Source organism: Megascapheus bottae, unplaced genomic scaffold, assembly GCF_031878675.1.
Source record: "Megascapheus bottae isolate mThoBot1 unplaced genomic scaffold, mThoBot2.hap1 HAP1_SCAFFOLD_40, whole genome shotgun sequence".
NCBI lineage: Eukaryota > Metazoa > Chordata > Mammalia > Rodentia > Geomyidae > Megascapheus > Megascapheus bottae.
The window spans coordinates 4,044,398-4,057,917 of NW_028327715.1; the positions used below are offsets into that span (position 1 = coordinate 4,044,398).

The window sequence follows — 13,520 nt, forward strand, 5'->3', positions numbered from 1 at the left end:
AAAGCCGGAAGTGGTGCTTTGGCTCAGGTGGCTGAGCAATAGCCTTGAGCAACATCCTGACTGCATCACCCCCCGGGTGATGGGCCTCCCTGATGTCTGAGAGTCAGGGGTAGGGACCTGGATGGTAGGTTACTGGACCTGTCAGTCTTGTGTCTTCAACTTGGGACCCTCTAGGTTCCTGTGACCTTGTCCTCTGACCTGAACCTGATTCATGATCAGACAGCCCAGAAGCCATTAAACCAGGCCTCATGTACAGTACCCCATCTCCTGGCTCTCCTCAAATCATCAAGGTTTCCCACTTCAGCTCTCTACTGGATTGATGGACGTTGTTGCTATTGGTTTTCTGCTCTTTCTTTCCTTTTTACTCTTTTTTTTAGTAGGTTGATATTATAACATTTATTCAAATAATGCTATGGGTTAATAGAAACAGCAAAGAACCAAAGAATTAAAATGCAAGCTATGTAAAATCCCAACTAAAACCCAAAAGTGTCTAATGTATTCATTCATTAGCTAACTAAAAGCCCAAGAAAGACAAGACACCCGATATAATAAAGTACTGCAAAACAATTGGCAATTTTCAGTTATCAAAATTGTGGATTTTGCATTTGTATCCTTTTCTCAATCAAGAAAAAATTCTTTTTGAATGTTATATAACATACATATAAAACAAGATAGAAAAATACATTATAAACTTGTAACAATGGCTGTAAATACATTATTTTACATGTTTCTCATAGGCAATAGGTTGGTTATGGTACATACATAGCATGAAATTACTAAGATAATAAAAAATAGACAAAAAATACATGTCAGCTTTACGGCAACATACAAGCGACACTCCCATCTACCCACACTAAAAAAATTACATAATACTGTCAGAAACAGTCTTAAAAAGTACATACTTTAATAAGAAATAAATTCAATAAAGAATGATAATACTGAGAACCAAGGCATTCAGAGATTTCAAAAGTCATGCTTTTTTTCAGTTAATCCAAAATTTTGTCAACTAAGTTTTCAAAAGTTTGTTCAGAGCCAACATCACTCATAAATGTCACACATTTATTGTTTCATACATTTACTTTCTTCCCCATAAAAGACCTTTGATAAACATCTAAAATGTCCAGGTATAACACAGTTGAGGTGAAACTGAATCAAATACTGGTATTATTTTGTTACTATCACCTCAAGTGTTTGAGTGTCGCAAATTTATTTAACCAACCAAACAAAATAAAAACCAAAATGGCACAGCATATGTTGTAAATAAATCAAAACAACTATATGTGTAACAGAAAGACAAAGCCGTGGCACATTAAACCAAAGCTAGCTGAGTTTGAAGCAATGTCTATCGCATAGTAAATAAACTGAAAACGGTTCCAAGTGAGACAAGATGATAGAGGTCACCTTGAAGGTGCCCACTAGGCTTCCTGCTGACCTTGACTGTGGAGCTGAGAAGGTACAGAAGAGGGTCGAGCTGATGAGCTAAGGGTCCACCATCACTTGAGATTTGCCACATCTGGTACTGAGCGGTTCATGGTTATTTACTCAAGTGTTTAGCTGAAGGCTTTGCACACAAATCACTTCAACTACAAAATGGTTTGAACTTCACAAGAAACTGGAAGCTCAAACTGAAATTCAGTTCCATATTTCTATGCACAATGATGCTAGTTTTTCACATTCTTTGAAAGTTTAAAAAACAGGGAAGGGCAAAAATGTGTGTGTAGGGGTGACTACTAAAGCCAGCAAAGTGATGGACAAGTTATCTGGTAGGAGATAAAGACTGATTAAATGTGGATCACTTAGAAACATTTTCAGAATGAAAATGGCAAAGGATCATTTCTGTGACGAAGTCTGCTAGGTATACTATTATCTCCAATTAATAAGAGGAAAAAAAAGAATCTCAGATATCCCCTCTTCTCTGAAGAAAATGAAGCTCTAATTTTGCCTGTAAAATGATGTGCAGATCTCACATAATTTTTCTCTTAGAATCCTCTGGGCTAATAGTACAGACTATAATAACCCAAAGTACTCAATTACGATTTTTAAAAGAATGACATTTTAAAACTTACTAGTCAAACCTAAGGAAAGGTATGAATTTTTTTCACAGTATCAGATTCGGCAAATTTGCATCCAGGTAATGTGGCACAAATCGTAGAATTCAAAGCATCAACTCTCCCCTTCCCTCCTATCTTCGTTCACATACTGGGCGACTGAGTAGCATGCATTCACTTTTACTCTGAGGGAGGAGCTGATCTTACAAGACACTTGACTAAATGACCATGAAGGAAAATAAGGCACTTTCTTTTCTTTAGACTTATTCCAATACTTAAAAAATAAAAAAGAAAGACAAAAAGGCTCTTTTGGTCTTTTGTTTCTTGACAAAAAAATTAGTTAATGAAATAAAGGGTTTCTTTGTTCTTTTTTCTTTTTTTAATAACACTTGAAAGTATAAAATGCTACATTTCCAAAAATACATATATTTTTTCCTCCACCAGCACCCTTGTATAGTAAAAGTATCTACTTTTGTTCATTTGTTTCAATGCACTACACTTTATCTACAATTTCATTACATGTATACAGCAAATAGGCAAGCATGGCTTTTACATCCTTAATGATTTTTTTTTCTATACAGGGAAGTTTAAAAAAAATATTTGAACAGTTTGCCCAGTAATGTGACACATAATGCATGTACCTTGTTCTCAAATATTTTTTAAGGAGGTGTAAGATAATGGTTCAATAATTTTAACTCAGTCATCTTTTTAAAAATAGTGTTGCAGTTTTGTTGTTTGTATTACTTTTCAAAACTCGATAAGTTTTTGTCCCATGGCACAATTTCTTCTAATACTTCAAATTTAGGCAGGCAATATAAAAAAAGGCTGCAACTCTGCCCCCTTGCAGGGCATGGTAGTGACTCAACAGCACCTCAAGTTTTGACTACTGTGTGAAACCACTTCACCAATGACAACCCTGAGCAAAGGTTCATGCATGATGCACCACCACACAGAACATTCAGAGAGCATTGACTTGGACACAAGAAGACAAAGAAGCTGTCAGGCCACAGGGCCACAGGGCGTGCTTGGAGGGCCTGAGGGGCCAGGTGGTTGGGATGGCCTGGGGGCTGGGACAGGTGGGCTTTGCAGGCTTGGAGCCAGGCTTCTTCCCTGGAGGGCTCGAGGTGGGGTGGGGCGGGGTGGGGCGGGATGGGGTGTCCGCCGAGGCCCGGGCACCCGGGGACCGGGGTCGGGCACCCAGGGACCGGGGTCGTCCCCCGTCCTCAGCAGCCCCCCACCCCCTCCCCGGCCCCGGGCCCCGGCCCTGCCTCCCCCCCCCACGCCTCCCATGAAAACCCAGCTGCGCGTCCCCAGTGGAGGGCGGCGCCCATGTCGGCTCTGGGGAGCATGGGGGTCAGGGACAGCCAGGCAGGCACGGAGCCCAGCGCGGGCGCGGGGCCTGCAGCTGGCATCCCTGGAGCCATGCCCTGCAAGAGCACCAAGTGGCTGCAGGAGGAGCTGGAGGCGCGCAGCGGGGCCTTGCTATTGCCCTTTGGTTAATCTCTTATTGTTACATTATCCCACTTTGGTACCTGGTGAATTATAAAGATGTTTACTCGTTTCTTTGAAATAGGAGGGGAAAAATGAGGTGAGGAGGTGTGGGAGGGAAATGGGGACAAAAACATAAGAAAGGATATCAGTGTGTGAGAAGTAAAGCACCTTCCATCTGGCGAATATCACTGTAACCCCTCTATACAATGAAATAAAAATAAATATAAAATAAAAAATACGTTTTCCTAAAGAACAAAGCATAACAATCTACATCATATAAGGTATGGTGGGACAACACTGAAGTAAGTCAGTCTATATCAATGGAACACCAAGTCTCCCTCATTTGTAATAATCAGTAGAAACCTTGGGCTCTCCTAGCAGAGATTTACCATAGAACAAAATCTAGAGACATTAGACCAAATAGTATGACACTAAATGCAAGGACCTCCAGGAGAAGGAAACAAAAGCCATATAATGAGTGACTGTTATCCTTAATGTACTATGTTATCTCTCATCTCTTTTGCCATCCCTTGGTTATCTCATATTGTTACAATATTTCACCTTGTTATGTGATATATTTTATATGTGCTTAATTGGATAGGGAAGGAGGGAAGTCAAGATAAGCGGGGGGAGAGTGGGAGGGAAATGGGGACCATGTCATAAGGAAGGGTATCCATGTTTGTGAAGTTATGTACCGTCTATCTGGTGAATATAATGTAACCCTTCTATTAATCACAATAAAAAATAAAAAAATAGCCTGTATCTGTCGATTAAGTCCATTTGGTTCATAGTGCCATTCAATTCTGATGTTTCTTGGTTCATGTTTTGAGTCCAGGAGTGGTCTGGGTATCATGCCTGTTGGAGACTGAGGCATCACCACACCCAACTAACACTAGGTTGGACTCCATCTGCACTAGCAAATGCAGTGCTGTTTGCTTCATTAGTTTAGATGCACCAACATGAGAGCTACATGTGTAAAAATTGTTAACACTTCTTAAGAGATCATTTTCTTTATTAATCTGAAATGATGTTCCCATGTTTCTTTCAGTTTGTCTCTTGTAATTTTCATATTCCTTGTGTGTATGTTCAGTGCTTGAAATATAGAGTATCTAGTCTTTGTTTTTTCTGATCTTGTCTGATTGGGATCCTGAAGGCCTCCTGTAGGCATCTCAATGGAAAACTCACTTCACCTGGAGAGTCAGATACCTGTCCCCAAACAATTGAGAACACCCACTGAAAAGGAAAAACGGTTTATATTGCCTCATGGTTTGGGTCAATGTATCTGTTGGCTATATTGCTTTGTGCACAGTACATCAAGATAGCACCATGTAGTTGAAGAGGAGGCCTATGGTATATTTTATATACTTTACTTGTTTAATTGAAATAGAGAAGGAATGGGGAAACACAAATGATTGAGTAGAGGTTGCGGGAAGAAAAATGAGAAAACAACATAGGAAGGGGAATCAGTGTTCAAGAAGTTATGTACCCAATGTGTGAAGAATGTAACTGTAATCCCCCATCCATCTCCCTGACATTAGAATACAATTAAAAGGGGAGGCCTAAGTACCTCACAGGGTCTGGAAGAGATACGGAGAGAGGGAGAGAGAGAGAGAGAGAGAGAGAGAGAGAGAGAGAGACAGACAGACAGACAGACAGACAGACAGACAGACAGACACAGAGAGAGAGACAGAGAGAGAGACAGATAGAGAGAGACAGAGAGAGAGACAGAGACAGAGACAGAGACAGAGAAAGACAGAAACAGAGACACAAGACCCCCTCATCCCAATATCCCATTTAAGGACACACTCACAGTGACCTAATTTCTTCCCTCACTCCTCAATTACCCCAGTACTGAGGACCAGTGGAAGAACATAGACCTGAGTTCAAACATCTAAGAAAGCACTGGAAAAAATTGATGCCATGTGTTCATGGGCTATATCAGGTCCGTCATGGACATAGAGAGGAAAAGTATTCCAGACCTGACCAGGTTCATGACAAGCAGCAGAGAGGAGAATCCTAGGGAGTGGAATGGCATCATCACTGCTTGCATTTTCCTCGGCAGGCCACGCGAAGGTCTATGACATAGAGTCCACGAAAGGACCTTCAGATATTGGCCTGTCAGGAAGGTCATGACAACAACAGTGGGTCCAGCAGTTGAAAGGAAAAGGAGATGTGATACACAACAGTGAAAATTCATGATAGAAACCAGGCGCCAATGAGGAACCACTGTACTAATAGCTTTTCAGGGGCTGAGATGTGGAGACTGAGGTTCCAAGCCGTCTCCAGAAGAAAAGTTCCTGACACTCAAAGGTCAAAAGTAGAAGAGTGGCTGGAGTGATAGAGTACCAGCCTGGAGCAAAGAAGCTCAAGGACACTGCCCAAAACCAGAATGTAAGCCTCACAACTGGCACCAGGAAAGAACACAAACATTAACCATTTTATATCTGTCTTCCAAGCTCCATTGGAGGCATAAATAGGAGCATCCCAGTCCAGAGGTCAGTGTGGATGAGGGGACATGAAGGGATAGGTGCCAAGGAATATCATAGGGCCTGGAAATGACATCACATTTCCAACCTGAAATACAGTGTCCCCTAACCCACTGCTGATAGCCACACACTTGGACGAAATCAAATTTTCCTAACTCCATCAGACAGACAGGATTCAGCCAGGCCTCAATCTCAGGGCCCTGTGAGGACGGTCTTGTGGTTGTAGACTGAGAGACTCTGTCAGTGGCCAGAACATACGGGGCTGAGCCTCAGTGCTTTTCTGTTTGCAGCTTGGGACATGGTGGAGTTTAGCCCTGAGGCCTGTCTACCGAGCATCCCATAGAATCTTACATGACTCCTCTCCTTACCATTGCCCTGTTCTATCTCTTTGAAGTCACCAGCTTAGTACATTGGAAATTGTGGTTAAAGGGATACAGGACTGGGCACCAGGAGGCACAGAGCCCATCTGTATCTCCTCTAAGGTGGTGTGGCTGCTGCACCCAGGGCTACCTGGGGAGAGTAGTATTGAACAGTGGCTGAAACTCTGAATGGATGAGGTCATGCTCAGGACTAGCAAGTGGTGAGAAAAGGGGTCATCTGGGGAGGGTGTGTCAGAAGGAAGGGCTCAACTGAAGGGACCTCCACAGATGACCTCACTTCCTTCACAGTGGAACTTAGAACCTTGGTATCCCGGCACCCACAGTCAACACAAGCCCCCAACTGCTCACTTTTGTGGCTAGCAGACTTTCAGGAGATGTTTGCCCGATTTTTCTCAAATGGGAGAGGCCCCGGCCTCATGGAAGAGCGCAAAGGGTGCCTGGCCCACGTGTGTCCAAACAAGGTCAGGCCCGGCCATGGACACTTCTGGAGATGCTGTTACTGGACCCCACAGGTGACATGGGGAGGTTCAGGGCAGTGAGAGTCTGGGCAGCTGAACATATGTAAATTTCCTGGTCATTAACGGCTCTCCTCCCCTATGTGTGTGTGTGTGTGTGTACTTGTGTGTATGTGTGGTTAATAATTCTTTAAGTAATTCACCTGACCCTATGTTCGCATATTCCACGTGCCTTTTTCTTTTAGCATAGAGCTGTTAAGTATGCTTTGTCAATAGTCATGTGCATGCGCACTAAATGAATGACAAACAAAAATCAGAGATGTGTACTCATATTCGTTGACTCTCTGGCTAATCCACACTCGTGTAAACATGTGATGACACACTACTCAGGATGAAACATAAGGAGTATGCTTGGTCTCAAAAGGGAAGGCCAGGGGAAAGTCATCCTAAGGGAACACAAACATTGCCAGGGGCTAAGTTCTTTTGGCTAGAGTCCCTCAGCTTTCCTGTCTCAGGTTAGTACTATACCGCATGAGACACACGTTCCTATGGTACCACGTGGATACTTGGACTTTAACTCTCACAGAATTTCCTCCATAGGCTGCCTTGGAATCTCCTTGACATCTCAGACTCCAGAGTAGCTAGAGTGCAGGCATAAGCCGCTATCACTGAGCCTGTTACTTTCTTTTTTAAAAAATTAATTTATTTATTATACATTCATTCATTTACTTACTTATCCTGACACCCAAAGTAGATATTTTTTATATTTTTATTGTAATTAATAAAAGGGTTACATAATATTTGCCAGATAGAAGGTGCATTAATTCACATACATTGATACCCTTTCACATGTCTAAGTACCCACTACCCTCCCCCCCGTCTTGGTTTTCTCCCTTTCCCTATCAAATTTCAAATAACCAAATACAAATAAATTCAATATATCAGAAAACAAAGTGAGATACTGTAACAATATGAGATACCCAAGGGACAGCAAAGGAGATGAGAGATAACAGAGTACATTAAGGACAACAATCATTCATTATATGAGCGTGTTTCTTTCATCTTAGAAAAGGAATGAATCAAAGCAAGGCAGGACAGATGATTTTTGGATTGTTAGTTTGCTGGTTTTTGTTATGCATTGAACTCAAGACCTTATTCTTAAGATAGACAACCCCATGAGCCTGTAAACCTTAATCACTGTTCTTTTTTCAATAAGTGGACTCCTCGTTAGTACATGGTTGAGTATGGAGGACACTCAATGGGATGGGGGTACCTTGCTCCAATCCTCCTTATGAGTGGTGGTCATCCCATAGGCATGAGGTTCAAGAGACCCGTGGTCACCCACCCACACAGGACTGCAGCCTCTCAGAAAATGTCACTGGAATTGCAGAGAACATACACTGGACTTACAACACATGGTATTCCATTTAAATGCACAGGGCCGGGAATGTGGCCTAGGGGTAGAATGCTTGCCAGGCATGCACAAATCCCTAGGTTCAACTCCATAGTACAACAGAAATAGGAAAGCTTGCAAAGAGGTGCTGAGAAACAAGAGGTAGAGCCTTGGCCAGAATCTCTAGGAAACACTAAACCCCAAATAACTACTCCAAAAAAACAGGCAGTGACCCTGTGGCTCAAATGCTAGAGCTCTAGCCATAGGAAAAAATAAAGTTTAAGGACAGCTCCCAAGCATGTATTTAAAGATATCCAGACTGGTAAAAGAAAAGCAAAATTAGATTTGGCAATTCAGTCTAGGCTTGTGACAATTACTTACATATAGCCATAGAAGAGAGAGATGCATAAATATATAAGTGTGTGTGTGTGTGTGTGTGTGTGTGTTCTCAAGAAACTCAAGGGTACGATGTAACATAGTGGAGATAGAAAGCAGCTGCTCTATGTAGTCGAGAGTTCCAGCATCACTAGATCTAATGACTCTCCTCAGTGTGTAGGTCTTCCAGTGTTAAAAGAAGCTTCATTCTTTTTTTTTTTTTTGAAAGTCCTGGGCTCGAGCTCAGGGCCTGAGAACTGTCCTTGGACTTTCTCAAGGCTACAGCTCTACCACTTGAGCCTCAGCACCACTTCTGGCTTTTTTCTATGTATGTGGTACTGAGGAATCGAACCCGGGTCTTCATGCATGCTACGCAAGCACTTTAACCACTAGGCCAAACTCCCGGCCCCGAAGCTTCATTCTTGTACAGATGTTCCATGTCTGATGATGTCCTGTAATGCTGACTTCTATGCAGTCCAATAATTGCTAGAAAAGTGATTTCACTGCAGAAAATGGACAAACATATTTCTGAATTCAAATAATGCCAATGGGGCAAATAGGCCTCAAAGGAGTATGTATGATAGAGAAGGGGACCTTTGGAGAGGGTGTGTCAGAAGGAAGGGGTCAATTGAAGGGACCTCCACAAATGACCTCATTGCCTTCACAATGGAACTTAGAACCTTGGTATCCCAGCACCCACAGTCAAAACAAACCCCCCACAACTCACTTGTGTGGCTAGCAGACGTTCAGGAAATGTTTGCCAGTTTTTCCTCAAATGGGAGAGTCTCAGGCCCCATGGAAGAGCGCAGAGGGTGCCTGGCACACGTGTGTGGAAAAAAGGCCAGTCCTGGCAGTGAAAACTTCTGGGTCATTGGACCCCACAGGTGACATGGAGGCCCAGGCCAGTAAGTGGCTGGAAAGCCCACCACATCTAAGTCTCCAGTCATTACCAGCTCATTTGTGTGTGTGTGTGTGTGTGTGTGTGTGTGTGTGTGTGTGTGTGTGTGTGTGTGTGTGTGTATGTGAGAGATGGGGGGGCGAGGCAGACAGAAAGACAGACACAGACACAGAGAGAGGCATACAGACAGAAAGACATGGAGCCAGAAGGACTGACAGAGAGTTACAAGAGAGTAAGACAGAGAGACCGAGAGAGTCAGGGAGAGAGATAGAGACAAAGACAGCAAGACATACATAGAGAGAATAGGAACTCATTTTAATGTAATTCCCTAGACTGTATGTCACAGTCCTCTTTGGTTCCCTAGTTTCAGCTTAAACTATTCCCCTGGTCCCACTCCAGGATGAAGCTCCAAGCCAGGACGAGGGCTGCAGGGCAGGCACCCTGGAGCAGCTGGTGGAACACTTGGTGCCTGCCCAGCTCACCGGGGAACACTTCTTCATCCCCACCATCCTCTCCACTTACCGAAAATTCACCAGCACCGAACACGTCCTGGACCTGCTCTTCCAAACGTGAGTACCAACTGCAAGGGCAGTGGACTCTTTTTCTCCACGGGACCCTGGGAATGACCTGCACAACTCTCAGGGCTACTGTGATCCTGTGGAGTGGGGGTGGGCAGAGAAGCATCTTAGGTTATGCCAGGGCCATGGGAAATGCCTTGTGTGCTCCCCGGTAGTGTAGGCTCAGACTTGTGACCTTCTTCCTCAGGACACAGCTTTCTGCCTCCAAGCTCTGAGCCCTCAGACAAAGCAGACTTTCCCTGTTTGGAGAATGGTTCCTCAACTACACATAGAGCAGGGATAGCTGAAGGCAGAGTGAGAGACCCTCGGCCCACAGGATTCTCAAGGGAGAAAAGGCTTGTCCCTTTCCATTGCACATAGGTTGAAGCCCCTCCAGGTCTGGACATGTTTGTAGGGAGAAAGCACAAATAAGCCGCACTGTTGCAAGCTGGAAAAAACACAGGAAGAGACAGCCAGTAACTGTGCAATTCCTCCACAGGTTCAGTAGAGGTGAGGCCTTCAAGGACTCCTCTACACAGGATGAAATCCTGCCTTTCTCCAGCCAGGATGGCATGCCACAGGACAAACTCAGAAAGTGAGTGGACTTTGCTCTCAAAGGAGGGCATCTGTGTGCACAGTGGAGCCAGGTTTGAGTGTAGCATGGTGGGCAAGCTCAGGATCCCAGAGATCTTGACGTCCTCACCACAGGGTTGAAGTGTGGCATATGTATGCAGGAGGAGGCTGACCCATGACCGGGAATGCTGTTGGGAGAGCTGAGCCCTGTGCCAACCCATCCTCTCCACAGCCCCTGATGCCCAGCCTTGCCTGTCCTCACCATGGCCTCGCAAACAGGATTAGAGCATTGATGTCATGTTTTAGGACTTCTGCTGACCCTAGGAAGGCTGGAGGAGTAGAAGGCCTGGCTGGGTCACCAAGAGAACAGTGAGGTGGGGAGATAGCCCACATGTGGCTCTTGGAACTGAGGCAGCAGAGTCACCAGTGGATGTGCACCAGCAGCCAGTTCATGCCAGGCATACAACAGACCCCATGGAGACTCAATGCAGTGGGGAGGGACTAGAGAGCTGCAGGAGTATGGGGAGCTCCCTGGAGAGGGGAGAGTTGCTCATCCCATGATTGGGTGCTGGCTCCCTGGAATTCCCTTCAATCCTTCCTTGGTTCCTGAGCACTGTCACTACCTCCACCACCAAAGAAGCTTGGCTTGGGGAGATACTGATGTCCATATTTCAAATGAGTGCTGAGAGTGTCTGGGGTAGCCGCTGGCCAGGTTTCTGACTCTGCTGCCCCCCATCTGCCCCTAGTGCCCTCTCTTCTATCCTGGACATGTGGCTGGACGAGTACAGGGAGGACTTCTGCCAGCCTGCACACGTTGCCTGCCTCAAGCAGTTGCTGGCTCACCTGAAGAGGCACATGACTGGAACACACGTGGAGAGCCGTGCACAACGGCTCCTGGATCAGATGGAGGCCCAAGAGCCCAGCCAGACACAGCCTGATGGTGTGGAAACTGGGTGGGAAGGCAGAGGAAAGAGGCGGGATGAATGTGGGCCATCAGAGGGTGGAGAAGGCTCTAATATAGGCCTTGTGCCAGGAAGAAGAAACACGCTGGAACATAGAGACTGTGCAGAGAAGTTGAAAATGAGGATGGGTAGAGGGATCCAGGTTGGGAAGTCAAAGGGAAGAGGGTCTTTATTCTCTTCTCAAAGACTCAGGACAAATCCTCCATGGAGAGGGCCTTGTCTTCTCCTGCAGGTCTAGCATTAGCCCAGTGTTTGTCTAAGAGGGCAGCATTGAGCTCCAAGCTCTGGTGTGCAGCCTAATTGCAGGAACATTACCAGGGTTAGACCAACACCCAAAGTCAGCCTTGACTCTACTGTACCACGAGATGGGAGCAGCAGCATCAGGTGTGGGTGGCAGCCATGTCTTCCCGGGACTCTGAGGCTGTCACCTGCAGTACCAGCCTCCTTTGCTCTGCTGACTGGGAGCCAGTTTGAAACTTGGCCTCATGGTAGACTCCCAGGGGACCCTGGAATCCATATCCTGGGAACCACCAACCTGGCCCCTGGTCCACAGCTTGGGTGGGATCCCTTAATTTATGGAGAATCGAAATAGGACCCGGCATGCTTTCCTCACAGGATCTTCCTGTCCTTCTTCAGGGAGCACAGGGGAGGGACTGAACAAGGAGAAGAATGAGGTCTTAGATTTCCCTCCCCTGTTGGTGGCTGAGCAGCTCACCAGGATGGACTCGGTGAGGCCCTGGGCAGCACGGGGTGGACCGGGCTTCCTTCTCTGCATGGCTGCCTTCTCATCCTTCTCCTTCCCCTAGAGCCCAAGCTTTCATCCAGCCTGAGCTTCACCTTGGCTCAAGCTTCCTAGCAACACTCTTTAAATGCAGACACTAAAGTGTATATGACACCTCTGTGTCCCAGGAGCTATGCGTGGAGAGGTGCAGCCAGAATCGCAGCTCCTCGGCACTTGGCAGGGACCACATGAGCTCAAGCAATTATGAGGATTCTGGTGTGTGTGCCAGAGCCTAGTGCAGAAAACAGAAAGTGCTACAGAAGCAGCATCTGTGGATATGAACCAAAGGACAGAAATGGGGGGACTTGGGGAGGGCAGAAATTCGGCCTAGGCCAAGGAGGAAGAGTCACATTGCACAGCAGACCCTGACATGAGGTAGGGACACTCCAGGGTTGCGAAACGGCATGACATCCCTACAAACCCATGCCTAAGCCTCAGAGACCCCTACACAGCCAGAGTTCTCAGCCCAACTACGGGACCCTATCTGGGGCTGGGCACTGTGCTGTGTGCCAGGCAATGAGACACTCCTTCCTTTGGCAGGAGCTGTTCCTGAAGGTGGTGCCCCACCACTGCCTGCATTCTGCCATTTCCCAGAAGGACAGACATGACATGGAGAACTTGGCCCCCACCATCCGGGCCACCTTCACACAGTTTGACCAGGTGTCCTCCTGCGTGCTCACCACCTGCGTAGGGGACCACAGCATGCAGCCCTGCTCCAGGGCTAGGGTGCTAGAGCATTGGATCTCGGTGGCCATGGTAAGACACAACTGCTGCCTAGAGACTCTCCCTTCAGGGTCTTATATTCTGAGGTGTTCCAATGTGCTCAGAGCCCTGTGTGGACTTCAGGGCCTCCTGCCCAAGGCCATCTTGTCTGGACTCCCACATACCACACATGCAATGGTGCTCACTCCTTCCTCACACTCAGGACTCAGGGGCAACTTCACCCAGGCCTGGTCAGCCCTCTCTCCCCTCTGAAGCCCTGTAAGCAGCTCCCCAGAATCCTTGTACTGACCCTGGCTTAGCCCAGCCAGCAAGGCATCAGGTGGCAGCAGTAGCATGCAAGGCTCACACACCCTTCCCATGCAGGAATGCAGAGTCCTCAGGAACTTCTCCTCCCTCCA

At 46.1% G+C, this 13,520-nt stretch overlaps 1 long non-coding RNA gene across 1 annotated transcript; it reads left to right on the forward strand.

Annotated features, from left to right (window-relative positions):
- The first annotated feature begins 10,047 nt into the window (after window positions 1-10,047).
- On the forward strand, window positions 10,048-11,440 carry LOC150039373 (uncharacterized). Its single transcript, XR_016534400.1, has 3 exons — window positions 10,048-10,095; window positions 10,583-10,678; window positions 11,403-11,440. It is a non-coding gene; the product is annotated as an uncharacterized LOC150039373 (long non-coding RNA).
- Window positions 11,441-13,520: the final 2,080 nt, after the last annotated feature.